At 41.0% G+C, this 10,755-nt stretch overlaps 1 pseudogene; it reads left to right on the top strand.

The window, feature by feature from the left end:
• Positions 1-1,066: 1,066 nt before the first annotated feature.
• Positions 1,067-1,869, top strand: LOC108515956 (prohibitin pseudogene; annotated as a pseudogene).
• Positions 1,870-10,755: the final 8,886 nt, after the last annotated feature.

Below are 10,755 nucleotides of genomic sequence, written 5' to 3' on the forward strand. Positions count from 1 at the left end.
CGGGATTACAGGCGTGCACCAACATGTTCAGCTAATTTTGTATTTTTAGTAAAGGTGGGGTTTCACCATGTTGGCCAGGTTGGTCTCGAACTCCTGACTTCAGGTGATCCACTCACTTCGGCCTCCCAAAGTGTTGGGATTACAGGCATGAGCCACCGTGCTGGCCTCTCCTTCCATTTTCATCCATTTTCCTTCCCTACTCTGTGTAGATAACCACTTTTATTAGTTTTATATTTACTAGTCTTTTATTGCTTTTATCTTTCCAATGCTTCATTTTGCACTAAAGTAGCTTCTCATAAAATATTGTGGCTATCATTCCAGAGCAACACATACAGATATACCTCATGTTTATGGGTTCATAGTACTCCACTATATACTACAGTTAAATACTCAACTGTTCCCCTATTGATGGATATTTGGGGAGTTTCTAGACTTTTGTCACTCAGAATACCACAATGAATACTAACCTTGTGTATATAATATTTCAAATTTGTACATTAGTGTAGAGTCCCCAAAAATATCATTGCTGGGTTAAAGGACAAATTAATCCATTTGTAATTTTGCTAGATCATACTAAATTTCCCTCCTTAAGAACTGTATCACTCTATACTTCTACCAGTAGCATATTACTGTGTCTCTTTTCCCTATAGCTTTAGCAATAAAATGTACTCTCAAATTTTTGAATTTTTGCCAACACAATAAGAAATGCTGTTTCAATGTAATGTAATTTGCCTTTCTTTTTTGAGTGAGTTGTGCATGTTTTACTATTTTAAGGGCCACTTGTATAAATTATTTCTATCTGTTCATGTCTTGGGCTCATTTTTCTACTGGATCTGTGTTGTTTTATTTCTCAGAGCTCTTGCATATTAGAGAGATTACATTTTATTCTGTGGTAAAAATTGCAATTGTTTTGTCCAGTGACTCATTTGTCTTTGGCTTTGTTTATGGTATTTGGGCCATACATTTTTTTAAAAAAAAAAATAATATGTAATAGAATTGGGTGGCTGGGGAATTCATGTGTAGATCAGAGTGGAAGCAGGTATGAGAGGGTCCAGCAGAAGAAAACATGGCAGCCAAAGTGTTTGAGTCCATCAGCAAGTATGGCCTGGCCTTAGCTGTTGCAGGAGGTGTAGTGAACTCTGCCTTACATAATATGGATGCTGGGCACACAGCTGTCATCTTTGACCGATTCCATGGAGTACAGGACATTGTGGTAGGGGAAGGGACTCACTTTCTCATCCCATGGGTACAGAAACCAATTATCTTTGACTGCCTTTCTCCACCACGTCATGTACCAGACATCACTGGTAGCAAAGATTTACAGAATGTCCACATCACACTGCATATCCTCTTCCGGCCCGTCGCTAGCCAGCTTCCTACATCTTCACCAGCATGGAAGAGGACTATGATGAGAGTGTGCTGCCATCCATCACGACAGAGATCTTCAAGTCAGTAGTGGCTAGCTTTGATGCTGGAGAAGTAATCACCCAGAGAGAGTTGGTCTCCAGGCAGGTGAGTAACTACCTTACGGAGTGAGCAGCCACCTTTGGGCTCATCCTGGATGACATGTCCTTGACACATCTGACCTTCGGGAAGGAATTCACAGAAGAGTTGGAAGCCAAACAGGTGGCTCAGCAGGAAGCAGAGAGGACCAGATTTGTGGTGGAAAAGGCCGAGCAGCAGAAAAAGGCAGACATCATCTCTGCTGAGGGCGATTCCAAGGCAGCCGAGCTGATTGCCAGCCACCGCAGGAGACGGCCTGAGCTGCGCAAGGTGGAAGCTGCGGAGCGTAACAGCTCTCACGCTCTGGGAACATGCATGATCTACCTGCCGGTGGAGCAGACTGTGCTCCTCCAGCTGCCCCAGTGAGGGCCCGCTCACCCTGCCTGCACCTCCGCGGGCCAACTGGGCCACAGCCCCGATGATTCTTAACACCGCCTTCCCCGCCACCCTCCACCCCAGAAATCACTGGGAAATTTTGTAAAACAACTTTAAAAAATACATACATGTATATGTAATAGAATTGACTAGTCTTTTATTGATTCTGGGTTTTGAGACATAGAAATGCTTTGCCCGCTATTCCCAGGAGTTCATAGGTAGATTACACAGAAATCTACACATGCCTTCTTCTAGAACTTGTAGAGTTTCCATGTAGTCATGTTTAGCTAACCAAGTCATGTGAAGTTTTTCTTGGATGTGCAGTATAAGCAATGCATCCAATGTTACCTTTTTCCACATGGTACCCAGTTGTCTCAACAGCATATATTTTATTTTATTTATTTATTTTTTTTTTAACAGCATATATTTTAAAGTCCATTTTTCACATTGTTTTATAATGTCTAACATACATTAAATTTTTATATGTACTTGGATTGATGCCTAGACTTTCTACTATGTTCCATTAGTGTGTCTGTCTATATGCACCAGCTGTATACTAGTTTGATTATGAAGGTTTTATAATATCTCAAATGTCTGATAAGACTGGCCCCTCCTCATTGCTCTTCCTTTCAGGACTTTCTTGGATATTCTTGTTTATTTCTTCCATATGAACTTAAGAATCAATTTGTATAACTAAAAAACAAAGTGAAACAAAAAAATCCTTGACTTTTTTGTTGGAATCATGTTATATTTACAAATTCACTTAGAATGTCTTTCATTTTTTCAAATCTATTTTATGTCTTTGAAGCTATTATATTAACAGTTTTCCTCATAGGCTTTACATATTTCTTTTTACCTTTATACCTAGGAGTTTTGTAATTATGGTTGCTATTACCAATTGGCTCTTGATTCCATATTATTTTCTAACTGATTCATCCTTGTATCTTATGTATGAAGCCTGTTGTCTTCTGTATATTGCTTTTATATTGTGCTACCATATAAATTCAACTTTTTGTTTGTGTAGTTTATTCATTGATTTGCTTTTGTTATCTAGATATAGCTATATCATCAACAGTTTTCACACATCCAATAGGTTTCTTTTGTAAAAATGCATTGACAAATACCTCCAACATTATGTTAATGTTATAGTGATGGTGGGTATCCTTGCCTTGTTTCAGACATTACCAGGAATGCCTCCAGTGTTTTCCTATGAAAATAGTAAGATGATGATAAACAAGATGGTTTATGATGTTAAGAAAATTATCTTCCACCCCTCTTTTGTAATTTACTTTTATAGGAAATGGAACTTTAATTTTCAAATGCTTTTCAACCCTAGGAAGCAAATTACATGATTTTCCTTCTTAGATATAATAATATTAGTTATATTAATGAATTTCCTCAATCTTTACATTCCCAAAACAGTTTCTACTTTGTCATGACATACTGTGCTGTCTGATTCAATCTGCTAATTTTTTAGCATTTCTGCCTATGATATTCATAAATGATATTGGTTTGTAATTATCTCTTTTGTATAATCTGTATCAGGTTTTGGTTTCAATGTTATATTTATGTCATTAAAAATTTTTGAGTTGGGATAAGAGGTCTTCAAAGAACATAATTTTAAACAATCTTGGATACTTTTAGAAAGATATACATACTATATATATATATATATATATATATATATATACGCTGGGAATTGGTGGTTCTGCCTGTAATCCTCAGCACTTTGGGAGGGCTGAGTGGGTGGATCACCTGAGGTCAGGGGGGTGTTCAAGACCAGCCTGGCACATGGCAAAAACCCTGTCCTCTACTAAAATAACAAAAATTAGCAGGGCAGATGGCATGCACCGCTGTAATCCCACTACTAGGGAGGCTGAGGCAGGAGAATTGCTTGAACCCAGGAGGCAGACATTGCAGTGAACTGAGATGGCGCCACTGCACTCCAGCCTGGGTAACAGAGCAAGACTCCATCTCAAAACAAAACAAAAAAAAAAAGGAAAGAAAGAGAGAGAGATATATATATATAGGTTGTTTGTTTGTTCGCTTGCTGGCTTTCTGAGACAGAGTCTCTCTTCTCTCTCTCTGTCACCCAGGCTGAAGTGCAGTGGCACCATCTCAGCTCACTACAACCTCCGCCTCCTGGGTACAAGTGATTCTCCTTCCTCAGCCTCCTGAGTAGCTGGGATTACAGGCACCCATCACCACTTCTGGCTAATGTTTGTATTTTTAATAGAGGTGGAGTTTCACCATATTGGCCAGGCTGGTCTTGAACTCCTGACCTCAAATGATCCACCCACCTCAGCCTCACAATGTGGTGGGATTACAGGTGTGAGCCACCGTGCCCAGCCTAGGAGTCTTTCTTGACCACAGTACTCCTCATCTCCAGCTTGTAACCAATCACCAAGTTCTATCAATTCTAACATTAAAATATTTCAAATTCACCCCCTTCTCTCCCTTTCTATGGCCACCACTCAAATCTAAGCCTGCTTGACTTTTTGTCCAGATCACTTAGGCTGCTGTTTTCTCTATTTTAATCCTTGCCATGGATCCACTATAATCCATTCTTCTTCAAAAAGTCAAAGTGGTCCTTTAAAAACACACATGGGGTCATGTCACTTGAATAAAACCTGTTGATAGACTTCTTGTTCTTTTGGGATACAGTTCAGAATCCTTAACATGTCCCCCAAGACCACAACTGATCTGGAGCCTCCCTACCTTTCCGGCTTCTTGTCTCTTTCTCATTCTCGCCTCTTCCTTGTCTTCTAGCTTCCTCAACTCTTTCCTCCTCAGGGTCTTTGAATACCCTGACCCTGCTCCATTGGCCAGCCCCCTCCCACTCCCCACACTTCCTCCACACCTTTGACCTGGTTGTTTCTACCCATCTTCCAGGTCTATGCTTAGGGAAGCTTTTCTTGACCTCCCAGCTTGAATTAGGTCCCCTTTTGAATCGTCCTATTACCCTCCTACTATTTATCTTTGTTTATTTGGGTACTATAATAAAAGTACTGTAAACTGGGTGCCTTGTGAACAACAGAAATTAATTTCTCACAGCTCCGGAGGCTGGGAAGTCCAAGAAATCCCGATGTTGGTGTCTGACGAGGCCCCATTTGCTCTTTCTTACTGTGTCCTCATATGGTGGAAGGGGCAAAGGTCCCTCTTTTAGAAAGGCACTAGTCTCATCACGAGGGCTGTGCCCCTATGACCTAATAACTTCCTGAAGGTCCCACCTCTTAATACTATCACGTTGGGGGGGTTAGGATCTCAACATATGAATTTTGAGATGACATAAATATTCAGTTCATTGCACTTTTCCTTTATAGAAGTCATCACTATTGTGACTATTTAGGCATTCAGGTGACTATCTAATATTTGTTTCTCACATCAAACTGTAATTTTTCTGGTGATTAGGACAATATTTCTGTTGATCTCAGCTGGCTGGATCTTTAGTGTCTATCACAATAAACAGCACAGTGACAAAATTTAATAAGTATTTGTTGGATTAATGGATGAATGAATCAGTCAACCAGTTAATGATATAATCAAAGACTCAATGGATGAACCAAAAACGAATCATTCAACTTTGGGCAAGAAGCAAGAAGGAGCAAATGCTCTACTTGCCCTCCAGGTGGAGACACACTCCCATTAGAAATAGCATAGGCCCAGGTGAGCAGAAAATTCTGCCATCGACTGTAATTTGCTTCTCAAATGGATTCAGAGAACCAGATCTTTTTTCTTTTCCTTTCTTTTCTGTTGGTCTTGCTTGTAGGACTCTCCAGATTAGTCTGGACCACCCAATTGTACCAAGCAAGTAGTCATTTCCTCTGTAATTTCCCTCCCCTGGACGACGTTAGCTGTCCTGCCAGAGTTTGTCCACTTCAGTCTGGATTTGCTAGGTAATTTAGCTATAAATGCCTACATTCTTGGAAAAGTAGTATCATGTATATATAATTTCAGTATTATTAAAATTGTTATATGTATTTTTACTGTACTTTTTTTCAAAATCCTTCAGGCAATTTTTCTCTATGAAGACTAAAATGTTTTATAATTGCTCTGACAGTGGAAAATATTGGTAGAACTATGTGACGAAAAATAATAATAAAATATTGATTAAAAGCTAATTTTCTAAAAATAGAAAATTCATAAAATTTCCCAAGCCCTGGGGAAAGTTAAAAGGAAAAAAAGAAAAAAAGGAGAGTAGGGTTTGGCTATTGAGCGCATGTCTGCCTCTGAGCAGTTTCTGAAAGAAATCCTTGTTTAATCCTGATGGCATGTCGGAGAGTATCCCTGCTGCACATTAATACTGTTCTTTTCTTTGCTGAATTACTTTCTCTAGTACAAGGTTTAAGCATATGAAAGGTTTCATGAGACTTACATTATGTTTCCTCTGAATTTTCTTTTTCTTTGCTCTAGTTCCAAAGCTTCCTTTTCAATTTTTCTATGTCAGGGACTAGGACATAGAGGCACTCCACTATTCCCATTTTTGGGAGATCTGTTCACTTTAGTTCAATTCCATTGTATTTATTAAATAACTATTGTGTGTTTAGAACTGTGCTATGACAAAAGAGATGAGTATAAGAAATCTAAATCTCTGCTCTTTCAAAGGTGCCACAATGTAACTGGAAGGATGAGATATTTGGTAACCTCCTTGAACAAATATAAAATCCTATAAAGATGATGTGTCAACATTTATGTAGTTTACAAAACCACTTTTCACAAATGTGGACTAAGTTTTATGAAATTAACTTTTGGAGTAGGTGTTAATACTCTCATCCCATTGTACAACTGAGACTCAGGTAAAGTACTACTTACTTTAGTCAGTAATTTTACTTTTACTTATAAAAGTACTTACTTTTACAAGTAAAGTAACTAGAGCTACTATCAGAACTGGAATCTTGGTCTTTATGAAGTTTGCATAATATTACATTATTTCTAAATATGACGAATATGCTATAAGGGATAGTCCTAAAAATTGAACAAATTCAAAGTAAAGTAAAATATTCCATTATTGAGAGAAAGCTATTGTTTCCCAACTAGCCAACTAGTCTGACACTTGGATCTTATTTTTTTACCCTATTTTGTAAACATTGACTGATTCCCTCTCTTTCCTTCACTCTTAGGGTATCTTGAACTCCCTTTCGGTTTGTTTCTTTTTCTTTGGTGATGGAGAATTTATTTGAAAGGGGTCCGTCCCTTCTTCTTCCTTAACTTGCTTTTATCTAGGAAGGGTGTCAGGGAAACGCTGCCATCATTAGCCAGGCAGCCCCTGATGGAGAAGGATGAGGCCTTTAAGACAGGGGAGTATTTGATAATTTCTGGCCAGAGATTTTAAAAGCTGTTGTGAAAGGCTTCATGTTACCACTCAGAAGCTTGTAACGCAGAATTACTCTCCCCCAGCACACTGTCACTCTGAAAGATCCACTCAAAATCAGGAAAGGGTATGGAGGCAGCCAAGTGAATAAAGGAGTTTGTACTCCAATTCGGAGTTGCTCAAAAGCCTGTGGCCATTTAGTACTGGCAAGACTCAAAGGGCAAGATACCCAGGTCTGCAACCTGGGATACCCTGTACCCACAGAGCCTGGGTACTAATACCGTTGAACAGTGATAGCAGCTATCATTACAGGCAAAACATCATTATCAAATTTCCAGATCAAGTTTATGCCAAGGTCTGAAAATAGGAACATTAGTCATACTGTTGATCAACATTATCTAATGAGAACTTCTTGAGAGCAGAACTGGAATCAGGAGGGAAGGGAAGAAAAAAATAATAACCTAAAAGTCTTATGGGAGACACAGCACACTAAAACACAAAATTCATGGAATCACTTGTAATCAAAACATCAAGAACAGAAATAACCAACTAAAATATGCAGAGATGGAATCTGAATAGTGAATGCAAGATTCATGGGATGTGATCAAAATACAAGTTTATTTTTTGTCTTTTTCCACTTTAAAAATGCTTTTGTCTGGCTAGGCATGGTGGCTCATGCCTGTAACCTTAGCACTTTGGGAGGCCAAGGCAGGTGGATCACTTGAGGTCAGGAGTTCAAGACCAACCTGGCCAACATGGTGAAACCCTGTCTCTACTAAAAATACAAAAAGTTAGCTGGGCGTGGTGGCGGTCACCTGTAATCCCAGCTTCTCAGGAGGCAGAGGCTCGAGAATTGCTTGAACCTAAGAGGCAGAGGTTGCAGTGAGCCAAGATGGCACCACTGCACTCCAACCTAGGTGACAGAGCCAGACTCCATCTCAAACAAACAAACAAAAACATTTTTTATTGGAGGATAATAATCTTCTCCTGCTCCTGAATAGAAAACTGGGAAGATTCCCTGACTTTTTGGTTCACTCTTTGATAACTGGCAATCCTTTAAGTAACAGTCACTTTAAACCAAATAGTCTCGGCCGGGCATGGTGGCTCAGGCCTGTAATCCCAGCACTTTGGGAGGCCAAGGTGGGCCTTGAGGATCATGAGGTCAAGAGATTGAGGTCATCCTGGCCAACATGGTGAAACCTCTTCTCTACTAAAAATACAAAAATTAGGCAGGCATGGTGGTGCCTGCCTGTAATCCCAGCTACTTGGGAGGCTTAGGCAGGGGAATCACTTGAACCTGGGAAGTGGAGGTTAGTGAGCCGAGATCACGCCACTGCACTCTAGCCTGGTGACAGAGTCAGACTTTATTTCAAAAAACAAAAAACAAAAACAAAAACAGCTAAGGAGATAGGGCAGGTTTTCTTTCTTGGTAGGGTAGGTCTGTACTACCTGGGTCTTGCACACGGTTAAAGCTGACTCTTTTTCTCAAAGCATGCTTTTAAAGGTTCTTTGCAGATTCCCATCACCAGAGATATCTTACTTGAGTTCCTTTGGCCAAAACCAGTGCAAGTGCGTTGACTGTGACAAACTGTGGATTGTAGCACCCCTGTGTTCATTTCTGGCTTCTGGCCACTGGGTCCCCCCATACCTCTAGACAGCCCATTTGGATGGACCAAAGGCAACCCCAAGTTGGCTGTCTTCATGTGGCCCACATCTGGTCCAGGTAAACATTTATACATTTGTCATCCCTGCTGAATCTGGGTGTCCAGACAGATCCCAATGCAGCCACCTGTACTTTGTGGCTACAGCCCTCTTTAATTTATAAGTAAGCATTGGTGCAGTTTTTGTTTTACAATTATGGGGAACAATCTTCAAGCTCTCTGGTCCCACAGAAGCCCCTCTTCAAGCAACATCAGTACTTCCTTTCCCTCTGGGTAGGAGGAGAGTGGGGACTCAGCACATACAAATTTCTCCCCAAGAAGTCTCTTCACAAACCCTTCCTTCACTCTCTTGAGCTCACCATAAGGTAAAACCATTTGTCAACAGTAACTTTGGACATAACAATGTTGTTGAAATAATCATCTTTAATTGCAACTGAGGATGCTCATATCTGTCTCCCAGCCCTTGATAATAAGAGACTGTCTCTCTCCATTTCTGTCTTCCCTGGAGAGTTGAGCACAAAGCCTGGAACAAAGTAGGTGCTCAGTAAATGTTTGATGAAAGGATGGTTGAATGTATCTGAAACTGACTTTCATTGTGCACTGATTTCTCAGAGACACTTCAAAGTAACCAGTATGGGCCAACTTTGGCACCTCTTGCCTGGCTGATATGAGCTTTGGGGCCCAGCCAAGTAGACTGTGAGAGTGTTGCCAAGGCAATTCTGCATGCAAGAGGAAGTGTGGCATGACTGGGGGCTCGCTGGTAGCTGCCTGGGAAGCCGGCCCCTCAGGCAGTGATGCCACCAACCACCCTTGAGGTGGTCAGGGCCTGAGCAGAAGGACTGCAGAGACTGCACATGCCCCTTGAAGCCCAGGTCTATTTCTTGGAAGTCTTTAGCATTCACATTTGCTATTGGAGGAGGTTTACTGGCTGGAGTGAAGTATTCAAAATAGAAAAGACAGAAGCTAGAGAAGAAACAGCAGTGAAGCATCAACAAGCCTTTACTGGGAGACCATTTTCCCTCACAACGTATTTGGAGAGCCTAAAACTGACAAATACTGCCTGGGTCAGTGGCTGTTGATTTATTCTGGTTTCAGTCATTACTGATATCTTTGCAGAAGAACCGGAAAAAATGATTCAAGTTGTGGATGAGATAGTATTCCAACTCTGCCAAATTTAACTTTTCATCACCATTGACCCAGAGAGGGACACAAAAAAGGCCATTGCAAATTATGTGAAAGAATTTTCTCCCAAACTAGTTGGCTTCATTGGCACAAAAGAAGAGATCAGTCATGTGGCCAGAGCATACAGAGTAATTATAGCTCTAGCCCCGAGGATGAAGATGAAGACTATGTTAGTGAATCATACAATAATAATGTCTTTGATTGGGCTAGATGGTGAGTTTCCAGATTATTTTGGCTAGACCAGGAAGAATGAAGAAACTGTTAGCCAGTTCAGTTGCTGCACACATGAGGGCAAAAAAGAGCTAGCCAAAGCAGTGATGCTAGGTGCAACATTCTCTTGTTAAAGAGGAAGGAAGCTCATGCCTGTAATCCCACCACTTTCGGAGGCCGAGGCGGGTGGATCACCTGAGGTCAGGAGATCGAGACCAGCCTGGCCATCATGGTGAAACCCCGTCTCTACAAACATACAAAAATTGAGGCCGGGCGCGGTGGCTCACCCCTGTAATCCCAGCACTTTGGGAGGCCGAGGCGGGAGGATCACGAAGTCAGGAGATCGAGACCATCCTGGCTAACACAGTGAAACCCCATCTCTACTAAAAAATACAAAAAAATAAGCTGGGCATGGTGGTGGGTGCCTGTAGTCCCAGCTCCTCGGGAGGCTGAGGCAGGAGAATGGCGTGAACCCGGGAGGCGGAGCTTGCAGTGAGCTGAGATCCGGCCATT

The sequence above is a fragment of the Rhinopithecus bieti genome, unplaced genomic scaffold (genome assembly GCF_001698545.2).
Source record: "Rhinopithecus bieti isolate Rb0 unplaced genomic scaffold, ASM169854v2 scaffold_36869, whole genome shotgun sequence".
Classification (NCBI taxonomy): Eukaryota; Metazoa; Chordata; class Mammalia; order Primates; family Cercopithecidae; genus Rhinopithecus; species Rhinopithecus bieti.